We start from the raw sequence: 15,499 nt of genomic DNA on the forward strand, positions 1-15,499 counted from the left end.
TGAACAACAGGAGCAGAAGGTTGCAAAACATTCACTCCTGCCTTCAAATCAAGGAAATGGGGACAGAAGAAAGAGGAAGACCAACTGCAGGGAGAAAATGCTCACCTGCACCCACAACAAGTGCTGGAAGCTGAGGAGCCTGATTTAGGTGGTGAGAAAATAAAATGCCGCAAAAAAAAGCAAACCCAGTGAGGAGGACACAATGCACAATAGGAGACCTGGGTTGCGAAGGAGCCTGCGGGCTGCTCATAAAGGATTTGGGTTGGAGATTTAATGCCCAATGTAATGTACAAAACCACACGGCACGGAGAAGAGAAGCTCAGGGTGGAAAACCACTTGATGTGGAGCAAAGCAATGGGTTCTGCTGGTTTGCTCCCAGGAATTTGCCACCGCTCCTCAGCGTCAGGTTGGCACCCAACAGCGGAGAGGAGCTGAGAATTGTGTTATTACAGCAGAGCAGCTTGGCTGGTAAATGGAGAGCCAAGAATAATCCTGCTAATAACAGCAGAGTCCAGCTCCTCCTCGATGATGCTAATTTACGTGTGGTTTAATGACGACATGGCATAATGCAAGAACGTTGCGGTGGAATTTAAAACTCTGTTGTAAATGGGCACACGCTGATGTAGTTTAGCTTAAGGATAAAAAACCCACAGAAATCAGCTTCTAACTAAAGGAAAACAAGACTATCTCTAATGGTCCCTTCCAACCTAGGCCAGTCTGTGATTCTATTCTATGAGAACAGAGAAAGTGTAAGATCTGGCTGATGATGTCCAACAGACTGGATAAGCTGAACACCCGGAGCATCTTTCCCTGCATCAAAGGTACCAAGTTCTGCCCGCCAAAGAGAGGGTCCAGACCACGACAAGCATCGCAGCATCTCCAGGAAGGAGCACAGAGCCTCCAAGGAAAGTGCAAAAAGGCACCAAGAAAACTCATGGCAAAGATGTTCAAAAGAAAGAGTGGGGGAAATGAGACACCAAAGTGAGAATTTATCACCTTTAAGGTGAAAGCAGACTCCTCGCAGCAATTCCTACATGTGAGCAGGCTCCCAACCATCACCCTGAGTTCTGCAAGGTCTCACGCATGGAGACTCAAGCCCACTCAGTAGGGTTTTAACCAAATCATCTCAAGTCGTGGACAGCCCCATGCACCTGGAGGGGACCAGTGCTACAAAGACACACGTGCATTTTGCTCTACCAAACTTAAATGTCATAAATAAACATCAACTTTGAGCAAAGCACCTGGCTCAGCCACACACAGGAAACTTCTGCTTCACACAACCAGGGCAAAGATTAGCACAAGATTAGCACGGTCAGCAGCAAGCTGTGATGTTGCTACCCGAGGTTGCAAGCTGGTGGGAGAGGGAAGGGTGTTAGTGAAGGCTGCATTAATAAAAACCTTCTCTGCCAAAAATGCTTTTTGCACTGCAAAATAGAGTGGTAATGAAATCAGCTGATGGCAAAGCATCCTTCTGCAGGCCTAGATGGTGGAGCACTGGGGAAGCTTTGCGGAAGGAGCAGCTCAGCGAGAGCTCTGCATGGTCCATACAGGGATGAGCATCTCTGCATCCTCACAAATGAGCAGAGCCCCCCAAATGGCAAAATCTTTCCCAACCACACTGGCACCATGAGCACTGGGGTAATTTAGGCTGGTGGGCCCCCAACACAGGGTAAATCCCAGGAAAGCGTAAATACTGGAGCATGGGGGTTGGAACTAGATGATCTTTGAGGTCCCTTCCAACCTAAGCCATTCTGCAATTCTAAGAGCCAATGTAGGCACAAGAACAAATGGGTCCAAGTCATGCACAACTGAGTTTCGGTTAAAAACAAGAACACTTTACAAGCATCATGTTTCCAGAGGATTTGCTAGAGTCAAACAGGTTGGTAGTTTGAAGACAGATGCTGTCGGGGGGGGTGTGCCCAAATCCTGCCCAATAGCCACACCTGCCCAAAGGGATGCAAAGCAAATTCTAGCTGTACATGTCCCTGATCACTGCAGGGGAGCTGGACTAAATGATCTTTCAGGGTCCCTTCCAACTCAAATGATTGTTTGACTCTGTGATTCTATAAATCCACTGCAATGTGCTTGCCTATGCATCCTCTTGGGGAAACTGCAGGGGGATTGAAAAGGGATAAAAAAAATAAAATAAAGGCATGGCTCTGTTTTTCCAGCTGACAAGAGGAGGATGGGAGCTTAACTGCTGACTGGATCTGGGCTCCATGAAATTCGACTTGGCTTCTCTTAAGACAGCAGCTCTGCTCCCCCAAGCACCCTACCAACATTTCAGTACTAGCAGGGGGAACGGGGCCGACTTGTGTTGCTATTTGTGTGAGTGTTCTGTACCAGAGGGGAGCCTTGAAGAACAAGTCCCCTTTTTATAGTGTGTTGTATGCTGGCAGTGAGCCTGTAAATGAGAAGGAATTCAGAGAGGAGCAACAACAACAACAACAACAAAGCCTAAGGGGCTGGAGGGATTAGTTTGGGAGGGAGAAAGGAGAGAGCACAGTGTGTGGTCTGATGGATGTGAATTGGGGATGGGAGTCTGGACCTGGCCAAGAGCTAGGACTGCGCCCACTGAGCTCCCATCCCATGCAATCCGAAGTTCTCTCCCATTTCCCTGCTCTGTCTCTTACGAGATGCATTTCTTTCACCTCGATGCACAATAATAATAAACTATAAACACGATCATTAATTTAAAAGCTGCCAGAGAGAAGAACAGCTAGGTGAAAGAATGGAAAAGGAGTCCACAAAGAACTGAACAAAATTTGTTTGAGCTGGATGGAGGGTGGAAAACACTGATGCAGTTGGCATTTCCAGCATGGTTTGAACCCAAACAGGCTCAGCTCATCCCCAGACTGCTCTGAGCATGCACGCACAAGGCAAAGATTATGGGGACACAGAGGTGCGAACGTGGACAGAGCCATGCTATCAGCATCCCTATTATTTGGGAGATATTGGGTATCCATCAGCATGAGAACAAGATGAATTTTTTCCATTTGTTGACCAAAACGTCTGTTTTTCTGCCTTCTGCACAAGCTGCAATCTGGCACTGATGGGGTGCAGAAGAATGGGGACACAGAGGCTGGATAAACCTTCCCTTAAATGCCCCCGAACTCCACCTTAAAAAATACTGAAATCGGGGCAGCAGAGGTTACAGCTTTGGTATGAGAATTTTCATGAGCATGAGAAAAAAGAAAAAAAAAAAAAAAAAAAAAAAAGACCACATTGCTCCAAAGTTCCTTTTTTTTTTCTTTTTTTTTTTTTTTTTGTTAAGCAAGCTTCAGGGGCTCTGGGAGAGCAAAGCTCGCTGCAAAGTTTGTTTTCTGTTGTGCCCATGTTACCAAGCAGTGCTGGCTGAGGAATGCTCGGCAAAGGGGCACCGAGCCCATAGGGACGAGTGGGGACAGGTATGGTGGCACGGTGAGGGCCACATTTGCAACCCTCAGCAAGTCCCCAAGTTTAATGCAAGCCGCGCTTCCAGCAGCACTTTGTTGCATTGCACATGCAACTACTAAACAAAAGTCATGATATATAAATAACAGTGTATACATTACAAATAACAGCATATACGTTAAAAAGCATTTTCTAGAGGCTGAGATGATCAAACCAATTCCCCTGACTCCCTTCCCCACAGTGCCAGGGTGCAGCACAGCAGCTCCCAAAGTCCTCTCCGAAAAAGTTCAAACCCTCAAATACTTGGAATTGCTCTCAGAGGGAATTTATTTTAAAGCCGCTTTAATGGCAGCTGGGAATTACCATGGAGGCACTTTGCTCTGCAATTTCCCAGCTGCTGACCCCGTTCACATAAAGGGGCCCCTGGTGGCCGCCCAGATCGGGGACATGTGCTGAGTTGGGATTGCCCCGACTCTCATCTGAATTTCCCCTTGTTCCTGCATGGGAAGGGCTGCTTTGCATGGCAGAAGCAAGAAAAATTAACCCCTGCACCCCACAATTACATGTCAGCTCACATAGCTTGGATGCAGAAGTCTCTTTAAGCCCAAGTGAGCTGAAAATTGCTTCCACATAGCTTTCCTGGAGTGAAAGCAGAGCGTTGAGACTGCAACACTCAAAAAACCAAGCCAGGTGAGACCTGCTCTGCATGCACCCTCAACCCCATAACAACTCATCACATGGTTCTCCTCCCACTATTTGCCAGGAAGCATCTTGATCTTCATAAGGAATAATAATAAAAATAAAATGGATTTCTGAGCAAAATCACTGGCATTAAGTCTGAACCTGAGCTAGTGGCAGGTCCTGCTTGAAGACTGGAAGCCTTGGGAGATGCCACCACTGGGGCTGAGGTTGTTCTTGCCAAATCCAATTGCCCCATTACTCACCCCTTTGCTCATTTAGGATTACGTGGACCTTCTCTACTCATCACCTGCATTGGGGCATCTCCGTTAAACCCACTTGGGTGACCAGGAGAAGGAACCCTGGAAGAGGTCACAGATTCTATGTCCAGGTAGAGGCCAGTGACGAGCGGTGTCCCCCAGGGGTCTGTCTTGGGACCAGTACTCTTTACCATCTTTATCAGTGACATAGATGATGGAAACGAGTGCACTCTCGGCAAGTTTGCTGATGACACCAAGCTGAGTGGTTCAGCTGACACCACAGAAGGAAGTGATGCCACTCAGAGGGACCTGGACAGGCTTGAAAAGTGGGCACATGTACAACTAATGAAGTTCAACAAAGCCATGTGCAAGGTGTTGCACTTGGGTTGGGGCAATCCCAGACACGTGTACAGACTGTGAGAAGAACTCACTGAGAGCAGCACTGCGGAGGACTTGGGAGTTCTTGCAGATTAAAAGCTTAGCTAGAACCAGAAGTTGTGGATGCCCCATCCCTGGAGGAGCCACGTTGGATGGGGTCCTTCCAACCTAAGCCAGTCTATGATAAGTGGTGCAGTCTATAAGAGATGGGCATGTGGGGTGGGTTTGTAGGTGTATGAAGCACCCTCAAACCCTGAACTGGAAGGGCTGTGCAAGCAATGCTGAGCACAAATCCATTTGCAGCTGCCGCATCCCAAAAAGCCACAGGCGATGGGGGCCGATAGCATCAGCCCCATGGCCCCGTGCTGGCTTTCTTCTCACTGCTGTCATGCTCGAAAGAGTTATGGAAAAACACAGCAGAAAGGAGAGGGTTTGAGTGGCAGGTCGGAGCAGGGAAGGAAATGGCTTGGTGAGGAGGGAAGGGCTGAAGGACGCCGGTGTTTCCATTTTGGTGCAGAAGTCCCAAGGGTGCCACTGGAAGCACTTATTGACCAACTCACCCGCTCCCAACAAGCTGGCCCTGCAAACCACAGCCAGGAGGGATGTTATTTCTGTCCAGACACATCTACAGAGACGCTTTAACTCTATCATCAAACAGCAACACGCAAGGGACTCCCAAATTCAAGCCGGGAGCTGGGGATGGCTCTGGCTCTGCATGTCATGACACTAAAAAAAAGTAATCAAGTATACTAATGAAATGCATTGCAGGGAAAAAAGAGGGGAAAAGAGCCCATATTCAGGCAAGTAGATACAAACTGCTTAAAAACCGTAGAATCATCAAGGTTGGAAAAGACCACTAAGATCATTTAGTCCGATGGTCAACCCAGCACCACCAGGCACCATGAAAGAGGTTGCCCAGGGAAGTGCTGGAGACACCATCCCTGGTGGTGATCAAGAAAAGGGTGAATGTGGCACTGAGGGCCATAGTTTAGTGGGTATGGTATGGATGGGTTGATGGTTGGACTAGATGATCTTAGTGGTCTTTCCAACCTTAATGGCTCTATGACTCTACGCCCAATATTAAGGGAGGGACAATGAGTGCATTCAAGATCTTGACTCTGGCAATGCAGCATGTGTAGGGATTGAGTTGCTTCCCTCAGTATTTAAAGGAAAAATAACAATATCAAAAAAAATGAGATGTAAGGAGGGTGAAGAGCTCCACGCCCACCTCTCCCCCATCCCAAAGGCTGCCTCGATCTGTTCTTCCCCAGCATCGGGCTGTCTGGGCACTTGTTCCCCCCCCTTTGCAAGGCGATAACGCAGCAGTGCTGCCAGCTCCCAAGTTAAACATCTTATTAACTGCAGTGACGTAAAGAGGAAATCACCAGGAACTATCGCAGAGATGAGAGGGGACACATTTGCCATTGATTGGGCGTGATAGCACAGCGGGGAGATCCGTGCGTGAAAGGCATTTGACCCTTCCTTCCCCCCACCCATGTCATGGGAAACGAAACCTGACATTCAACCAGCACAGAGACAAGAGGAGAAAAAATTATTTTTTAAAGATAAAACAACTCGCCTTCCAGGAAACCATTTGGATGCAGAGCTGTGTGCAGCTGCAGCCAGCCTCCGTCACAGCCGTCCATCCCTCCTGTTTGGAAATCAGGCTTTCAGGGTGGGGAGAAAAGGGGAGGGGAAGGAAAAAAATAAAAAAGCAGCTCTATTGCAGCCGACGAGCTACAAGAGGCTGTTGGCAAAGTGGTCCAGTGATCATCTGAAATGCAGACGGTCACGTGAGGAGCTGTCTGCAGCTCCCGCGCAGCCCCGAGAAGTGCACACGCAGCACTTCCCTGCCCGGCCGGCGGTCCCCGGCTTTCACTCTGCAAGGTGACCCCGTGCTTTGCGCCGGAGACATAGGGACAACACCCAGCTCCTGCTTGAAGAGATGCATTTCCCTGCATTATCACTTTGTTTTTCTTTTTTTGCTTTAATTTTCACCCAACGCATCCTTCTGCATCCAGGGGGCTGTGAGTGCATCACCTACCAGTGCTGCACCTCCACCAGCACCAAGCCATCAGCCAAAGTCCCTCTGCAAAAGCTGCCTCCCTGCTGACAAATCCCAGCCTTTCACTCTGCAATGATGACTTTTTGTCCATATAAATCAGCGCTCTGCTCTGGAGACGCATTGCATTGCATTGCACTCAAGTCAGGCAGATGCAGTTGGACTAAAAAAAGAGCATGAGTTGAGTGCAGTAGTTTTTTTTTTTGTTTTTTTTTTTTTTGAAGGCAGATTGCCTTTCACACTGAATATATTTATAGATTTATAGGTAGGGCTGTTGAAATCTTAAGGGCTCCTTGCCACAGGAATCCAGGCCCTTCTCATGTTCGCAAAGTGGTGTAACCACGTAAAAATGGGACCGTAATGGAGTGACGGGTGCTGCTCGCTTCCATCCACTAGGGATAAAACTGGAGGAAAAATATAAACTTCCAAGCAGTAAAGTCCCCAAAAGTGGGACAGCCTCATGCAGTGCCCGGAAACCCCATGCTCCCAGCCCCAAAGTTGGTTGTTTTCTTCCACAACAGCACATTATGGGAAAAAATAGGGGAAGAAATCCTATTTTTTCACTTAGGCTATAAAAACACATCCAGATGCTAACCATGCATTTCCCTATAGCGTGGCAGCATGCAGCTATTTAAGACAAAACCCAAACTGTAATTAAAGTTATTGATAGGAGCCAATGTTTACTGCTAGCTATTTTGATATCAAGAGTTGCTAGACCTCAAGGCACTGATTTCCATCATCTGCAGGGGATGATTAAGCTGGAAATGGGGCTAAGAGTGTTTTTTTTTAATGTTTTTATAGGCACTTGTACCTTCAGATCAAAGAAGTGCACTTTGCAGACTGATCCTAGAGGATGCTGCTCATCAGACAGATGTGGCACTGAAGGACGTGGGTTTGTGGGCATAGTGGTGATGGGTTGGGTTGGACTAGATGATCTCAGTGGTCTTTTCCTCCTTAATGATTCCATGAGTGGGCATGGTGGTGATGGGCAGAGAGTTGGATTTGATCTCAATGGTCTTGTCCAACCTTACCGGTTCTACGATCAGGAACTGCCTGGAAACCACTGCGTGATTTCCAGTTATCGAGATACACATAATAATGAAACTAAAAGAGTATTAATGAAAGAAGGGGGTTATACCAGATAACCTCCAGAGGTCCCTTCCAACCCCAGCCACACTCTGTGGTCATACAGAAGGTTTCAGCTTTTGCAAGCAGAGCCAACAGGGCTCCAGTGACACGACTATTTTCAGCCCCATGCAAACATGAGTATCGCCTTCCAGAGGGAGTGCATTTCAGTGCAGAGCATTCACCAAAGGGTAAAAGTCGCTTCCTCCACCTGCCCCAGTGCCAAATCTGATGGCGGCTGCTGGCATCTGACATCCCCAAAATGCAGCTTTGCTGACGTTGCAACACCCTTTGCGTGCACCTGGGTGGTTAACTCTGAAGCCTACTGATAACATGAGATTAACCTCTTGGCTGCATGTAGATATCAATGCTGAATGCTGGTGGATGTACAGTTCCCCCCAGCATTAAATCCACCTGTAGCCTTTCACTGCACGCTGTTAGCAATGATCCAACCTCAAAAATTAGGAAATATTATAACTGCAGAATACAAACACTGGGTAGGGAGATCCATACCTACTGTCAGTTATAAATTTACCCCAAATACTCCTTCCCTATTACTATCAATAAATAACACGACTTCTATAAGGCTCTGCTTGGTTGCTGATCCTCCTTCAGCACGAAAGACGCCAAGCTTGCATGAAGAGCCAACCCGACAGCTCCAGATGCCCCATTTATGTTTCAGCTCCCACGAGCAGGAAGACGAAGCTGTAACCAAATTAACTGGAAATTGGCAGCAGTGCTAATGTGCCAGATTCCAGCTCCTGGCTGCTATTAGCAATCCCAGTTACAAGCAATATACACCTTATGCAGGGTGGGGAAAGACACTGCAACCCCACGCATCCAATCCATTTGATGCTGTTTTATGCAAAGAGCCAAAATCAGGACTTGCAAGGGAGTGTACACTTGTCCCTTGCAACATCAAGTCCCGTGTGGAGAAGCCTTGCTCGTGTGTAGCACCATGCACAGCCCCATTAGGATGGGTGCCTGTAGTGTGCAACCCTGCACGTGGCCTCCCTGGGGCTGTTGCACTGATATAGTCATGCATGAAACCTCAGCTGCTTCCACGATCACTGCTGTGTGCATGATCCTCTCTATCCCCCAGCGGTGTTACTGCACTGTGCAATGCCATACATGATCCCCACTACACCCCCCATGGCTACTGCACCGTGCAATGCAGTGCATGACCTCCTTAACTCCCCCATGGTTATTGCACCGTGCAACACCACGCATGACTCCCTTTTACCTCCTCATTGTTACTGCACCATGAAATGCCGTGCTCGACCCCCCAGCACCCCTCCCATGGTTATTACATTGTGCAATGCTCTGCTATCCCTCTCCCAGGGTTACCTACACCGTGCAACGTGTGCACGACCCCCCTGCACCACACCCATGGTTACTGCACCGTGCAATGCTATGCTATCTCCCCCCCGGATTACTGCACCGTGCAAGACCCCCTAGACCCCCCCGTGGCTATCGCGCCGTGCAATACCACGCAGGAATCCCTCTACACCCTCCATGGTTATCGCACAACGCAATGCTGTCCCTGACCCCCTTCACCCCCCCCCACCCAGGGTTACCGCACCGTGCAATGCCACGCACGCCTCCCTCACGGTTATTGCACGGTGCAATGCGGTGCACGACCCCCTTCACCCCTCCCTCCACGGTTCTCGCACCGTACAATGACCCCCGCTACAGCCCCCACGGTTACCGCACCGGGCAATACCACACTTAACCCCCTTCACTCCCCCACCCCGGGTTACCGCACCGTGCCACGCCGTGCACGACCCCCCCCCCTCCCTTGCTGCCAACAGCCCCGCAGCACCGCGCACGCCCCCCCGGCACCGTTTCCGGGGGCACCGCAGCGCGCAGCGCCCACCCCCGCCGTGACAGCGGCGCGCGGCGCCCGTGCGTGGCCGCCCCCGCGCGTCGTGATCGCCCGGCGCGCGGCCTCCCCCTGCCACGACTGCACCGTGCGGGCGAGATCGCCGCGCTCGGCCCTTCCCCCGCCACGATCGCGCCGCGCACGGCCCCACGCCGCGTGGAGCGGCCGCAACACGCGGTCCGTGCCCCCCCTCCCCTCACCTCCTCCTCCCCTCCGGCATTGTTGCGCGGGCGGCCCCACGTGCTTCGCCACCTCCATCCCCCAGTTCCCCGCGGTTCCCGGTGCGCACCGACCTACTGCTCGCCCGGCTCCAGCTCCGGCCGCGCCGCCCCGCTCGGCCCCGCGCCGCCCACTCCGCTCCGCACCCGCACATGCAGCCGCCGCCGGTACCGCTTCGCCGCCGCTCCTTCTCCCGCTGGTCCCGAGCCGCGCGCGCGCGCCGCAGGCCCCGCCCCCAAAGAGCCCCGCCCCCGCCTGGAGTCACGTGGCAGCGCGAGAGCCAATAGGGAGGAAGGGGAGGTGGAGGGGAGGAGAGACGGTGAAGGGGCGGGGCTATGGGTGGGCGGAGCTGTGGGGTGGGCGGGATTACGAGCTGAGCTTGGAGAGAGGGGCGGGGTTTTAGTGAGTGGGGGCGGGGACAGCTAAGGGGTGGGGGGGTTGAGGTGAGTGAGGAGGGGGGGTGCGATGTGGTGTCACAGGAGACCTTGTACAACAGGAGGTCTAGCACCATGGGAGGTGTAGTGTGGGTCGGGGGTGTGTCCCCTTCCCCCTGACAGGAATTACAGGGTTCTGGTGGGTGAAAGGCTGGACATGAGCCAGCAGTGTGCTCTCGCAGCCCAGAAGGCCAGCGGCATCCTGAGCTGCATCAGCACAGGGGTGGCAGCAGGGACAGGGAGGGGATTGTTCTCCTCTGCTCTGCCCTTGTGAGGCCCCATCTGGAGTACTGCATCCAGACCTGGGGCCCCCAGTACAAGAAAGATGTGGAGTAGTTGGGGTGGGTCCAGAGGAGGGCCACAAAGAGCACCTCTCCTAGGAAGAAACACTGAAGGAGCTGGGCTTGTTTAACCTGGAGTAGAGAAAGCCCTGGTGTGACCTCATCGTGGCCTTCCAGCACTTGAAGGGAGCCTATAAGTAGGACGAGTATTGACTTTTTACATCAGCTAGTAGTGAAGGAACAAGGGAGAATGGCTTTAAACTGAAAAAGGGGAGATTTCGGTTTGATGTGGAAGAAATTCTTTATTCGGAGGGTGGTGAGGCACAGGCACAGGCTGCTCAGGGAAGCTGTGGATGCCCCATCCCTGCAGGCGTTCAAGGCCAGGTTGGATGGGGCCCTGTGCAACCTGATCTGGTGGGTGGCAGCCATGCCCATGGCAGGGGATTACGAAGATGATATTTAAGACCCTTTCCAACCCAATCCATTCTGTGTTTCTGTGACTCCTTGCATGAGTAGCTACTGTAATATTTGAAGAAGGAAATCAGAGTGCATTACTTCAGTGGCCTCTTTTCATTTGTTTCTGATTTATTGCAGGCTTCTTCTAGCAAGGCTCATTGCTGAAACAGCCAAAAACATGGTGGCCTTTGATGATACGGTATGACAGGCCTCTCTGGGGGGTGACAGGCAGTTAGTTCTCAGAAGCTGTACTCAAATACACAGCAACCAGAACCGTCCAGCAGTGCTTTGCGTTTCTAAGAACACGTTTCATTAAAAGGGTCAGGAGGCTTCCTCCTCGATCCAGGGCCAGCCTACAAGTTCTCCAGGCAAAACCTGCGAATATCTCATCTGACACTGAGTGTTTCCAGAGGAAGAAACGAGAAGAGATGGTTCAGAATTTCTTAATGCATCACACACAAAAGAATTAGTAATAAAAGTCAGTTTTCCCAAGCTTTCTTGTTGCAATGAGTCTTATGTAACTGCAGTGTATGTGGATAAGTATGTAGAATGGAACCTTTGCTAAAACTTTTGAATCCGTTGATGTATTTCAGAGGATGTTAGGTTTTGGCAGGTTTGAAAGTAGGCAGCTGGATAAAAGGGATATCCATCAGCACACCTAGCTCTCTCCTTCCCCTTTCGAGGCAGAGGCATAGCATAAGCTTAACCTTGATGAAACATCAGCAAGTACACACCTTACAATAGAACTCCGCTGAAAACAGAAACAAAACTGTTACTTCCTTTGCTATCAACGTTTGGGTTTTGCTCTTTGACTCCCTGCTTCATTTTCTAAGTGAGAAAATCATTTGTTATCCACATCAACTTTTTTAACAAAGTACTCAGAGCATGTCTTTGGTGGCTAGGACCACAGCACTCCTGCTAGTGCTGGTGATTCTAGAACTGACTGAGAAACCCACTTGTGAATGCTTTCTCTAAAAAAAAAAAAAGATAAAATATAAAGACAACTGAAACAAAAAAAAATCCAGCACAAAGAAAAGCAACTTTGCAGCTGCTTTACTCGGGTATTTTTGGTAAAATCCTTTCTTGTTAAAACAGCATGACCCTTTTTCCTTCCATGGGGTTTCCCAGGCATGATGGGGGAACTGCATTTGGCTCCAAGGGAATGTGTTTGTTTTACTGTTTGTGAATATGATCTGCCTGCCTTCCTTTCAGATGCAGCAAATGCCAGTAATCTGTTTTTATTTAGTCGAGAACCTGAGAGTGCTGTTTGGCAGGCTGTTCTTTACTTACCATTTGAAATGTCACATGGCAAATTTAAGCACTCGAGTGCAATCTCAGCTTGAAAGCCTGGCAAAAAAAAAAAAAAAAGGGGCAACAGCGTGAGCCTCCCGCACATCTCAGAAGTGCCCTCAAACGTCAAAGTTTGATCCTTCTTTCACAGAAGAGGCTGAAGTGTTGCTGGGCATGAGCTTCTTGGCCAAGGGTAGAAATTCATACCAATTTTGCCTCTGCTCTATGGTGGGTGAACATTTGTTCTCTCTAAGCTGAAGGGGAAATGGAGACATTAAAAATTGATATGAGGAACACCTTCAGGTCTCTTGGCAAACCTGAATTCATCTTCAGCCAACTCACTTCTCTGTATTTTAGAAAAACAGACAGAGAAATGTTTCTGCAATCAGGTCACTGCCTTAAGAGGATCAAATAGGCTTCACGTTAGCTGTAATTTCCTGAATTTGAATGGATTTGCAGCAGAAATATCGACAATCTCCTGTGAATGTTAGCATCCTTGAGCACAGTTTCCAGCATAATGCACTGACAAGCAATGTGGGAGGATTGTAACCTCTGTGCGGATGCTAATCCCAGAGGACTGTATCTGCCTTAGAGTTAGTGGAAAGCCTGGCTGTGTATTAATGCGTGCTTGTGGAAGTGCTTGTATTACAGCTTGAACACCTGCTCATATCAAGTCTGTGCAACCACCATGTTTGCTGAAAGGATGGTAGCAGCACCCAGGCACCTGCTTTGTGAGTTTCTGTAATCATTTTTTCCATGGTCCTTCTGTCATTTCCATTTCAGCTGAATGCAAAAGCTTTCTTTGAGTCAGGGCACTGTAACACATAAATGATGGAAAAAAAATTGCTCTTTTTTGCCACTTGCAAAGAATACTACTCATGGCTGCTGTGCTGGAGAAAAGCAGCAGAAAAATGATAATTCCAGCTTGGAAAGATTACAGGAGAAACAACCCCTCCAGGGTAGGATGTGAAACATGGATTCCTGATATGTCAGTTTTAATGTTTCAACACCGATTGCTCCTTCTTATCTACTAATTGTTTGAAGTGAACAGGTTCTCCATCAAGTACACAAGGTACTTTTCTGCTCCTTTGGGGGAGCAGTTAACACATGGTGTTCCTCTGGGATTTCCACATCTGGATGAGGTTTCCAGTTGGTAGACAGACGTCATGTTCACCTGCGTCATAAACAACCTGAGTTTCTCCAGCTTGTGGATTTCTCAGAAGGTGCTGTGCAGTGACTAGTCAGTACTTCTTTTCTGGGAGAGCTGAGAAAGCTAGAATATATATATACGTATGCAAAAGTTCTGATTAAAATTTGGATGTTATTGTGTTGGTTTGTTTTTATTTAAATTAGATTGGCTTTTCCTCTAGGAGAGGCTGAAAACTGAGCATTTACCTGTTCATGAAGAGCCATTTAATAGCTGGACCAACACTTGGAATTCACTTGAAGGCACTGACTAATTGAGTTGTATTCAGCACATGAGTGAAACTCAAGTTCACTCATACGTGTTAGTGCCTTTCTTTTTCCCACACACGTCAAAACCTTGTTTGCATACATCATAGATTCCGTGGGTATTAATAGCTGATGAAGGCTTCAGAACAGAAAGAACTAGGAAGAACTAAGAAGTTGCATTTGCACATACGGGTGATGGGAGAGGCTATGCAGGGATCATTGCTGACAGCTAGATAGCCTCCTTGCTGCCATCCAACACAGCTGAGGTTCGGTCTTGCTTTCTGAGGCACATGGCATAGTCCAGGGTTTTTCGTTTGGTCTGAGAACTTGGTTAAATCTTTGCAGACACTGCAACATGGAATGGTATTTTAATCACATCAGGGAAGGCAGGATGGGTCTCCCAGGGCAGGGCTTCTTCCCATGTGGTCCCTGCTCTACTGGTGGTCTCCAGAAGGTGGTCTGCAGATTGATTGTAATTAAAAAAACTAAGCCATACACATGCATTCCCACGCCAGAAAGCCAGAAATCAGAAAGGAGGTAGGGAAGGAGTCATAGTAATAGATAAAAATCTGAGTTCTGCAGCGTGGTGGCAGTCCCTCAAGTGATGCTACATGCAACAGTCCTCAAGTTTTGTCATTTTTTTTACTCCAGATAATGAAGCAGTCCTTTGATTTAAGGAAATTGCTGAGGGGCAGCTGGTTGCTCCATCTATACCTCACTTCATCTGGCACTTGGAAAACTTGGTACTTGCTGCAAGAGCCCTTCTCACTGCCCGAACTTACCTGCAGCCAACCTATAAAAATAGCCTTTTCCTTATCAAAGGACATGCTTGCATAATTTTCCTTGTACAATAAACAGCAGCGCCTACTTTCTATCTCACACCCAAGCATCCAGACTCAGCCACCCCTAAGGAAAGGACTATTCTGCGTAACAAGCTCTACCTGGGAGAGCAGACACATCCTAAGGGCATGATACTATCGGTGTGGAAGGGACAGGGTGTGCCCCAGGCTGATGGAGACAGCAACTGGAAATGGGGGAGAAAAATGGAGCTCAGAAATGTCTCTGTGCCTTGGAGGAGTTTCTTCCCTGGTCTCATGTGAAAAAACAAAAACAAACAAAAAAGCGTGCTTCATTTATTTTGGTCAGGATAACCAGGAAAGGTTTTCAAAATGTGCTGCTGAATGTTGACTGGGGGAAGGGAGTTGTCCATCTTCATCTTATGGTCTGATTTTTGGGTGGTCCTGTGTAGAGTCAGGAGTTGGACTCAATGATCCTTATGGATTCCTTTCAACTTGGGATATTCTGTGATCCCTAACATTCATGGTGAAGTGTCTGGGTTAGCAGATGAACCCCAGATAACTTGACCTGGTCCCATTCAAAGCCAGCAGAGTCCTGGAGCTGTACATGGCATAGAAACCTGGCCCTGGCTCTTAATTCTCGTACAGGATCTGTAGGATCTCACTTGGCGAGGCATGTGCTCATCCCTTTGTGGATGCTCTTGATATAGACAAAAGCACTTTGCTGTAGTTCAGCTTAGACCACATTGGCAGTAGGTTAAGTGAAGTTCAGAACTTTGGTAAAAAATAGAG

The 15,499-nt window shown here is 48.8% G+C and overlaps 1 protein-coding gene across 1 annotated transcript in view; it reads right to left on the reverse strand.

The window, feature by feature from the left end:
* The window catches only part of PTP4A3 (protein tyrosine phosphatase type IVA, member 3), a 43,900-nt gene extending 33,680 nt beyond the window's left edge, over window positions 1-10,220 (reverse strand). Inside the window, exon 1 of the mRNA XM_021387219.1 lies at window positions 10,072-10,220. The gene's annotated coding sequence lies outside the window, so the exon portion shown is untranslated. The remainder of the gene's footprint in view (window positions 1-10,071) is intronic.

The sequence above is a fragment of the Numida meleagris genome, chromosome 2, assembly GCF_002078875.1.
Source record: "Numida meleagris isolate 19003 breed g44 Domestic line chromosome 2, NumMel1.0, whole genome shotgun sequence".
In the NCBI taxonomy this organism is placed as follows: domain Eukaryota; kingdom Metazoa; phylum Chordata; class Aves; order Galliformes; family Numididae; genus Numida; species Numida meleagris.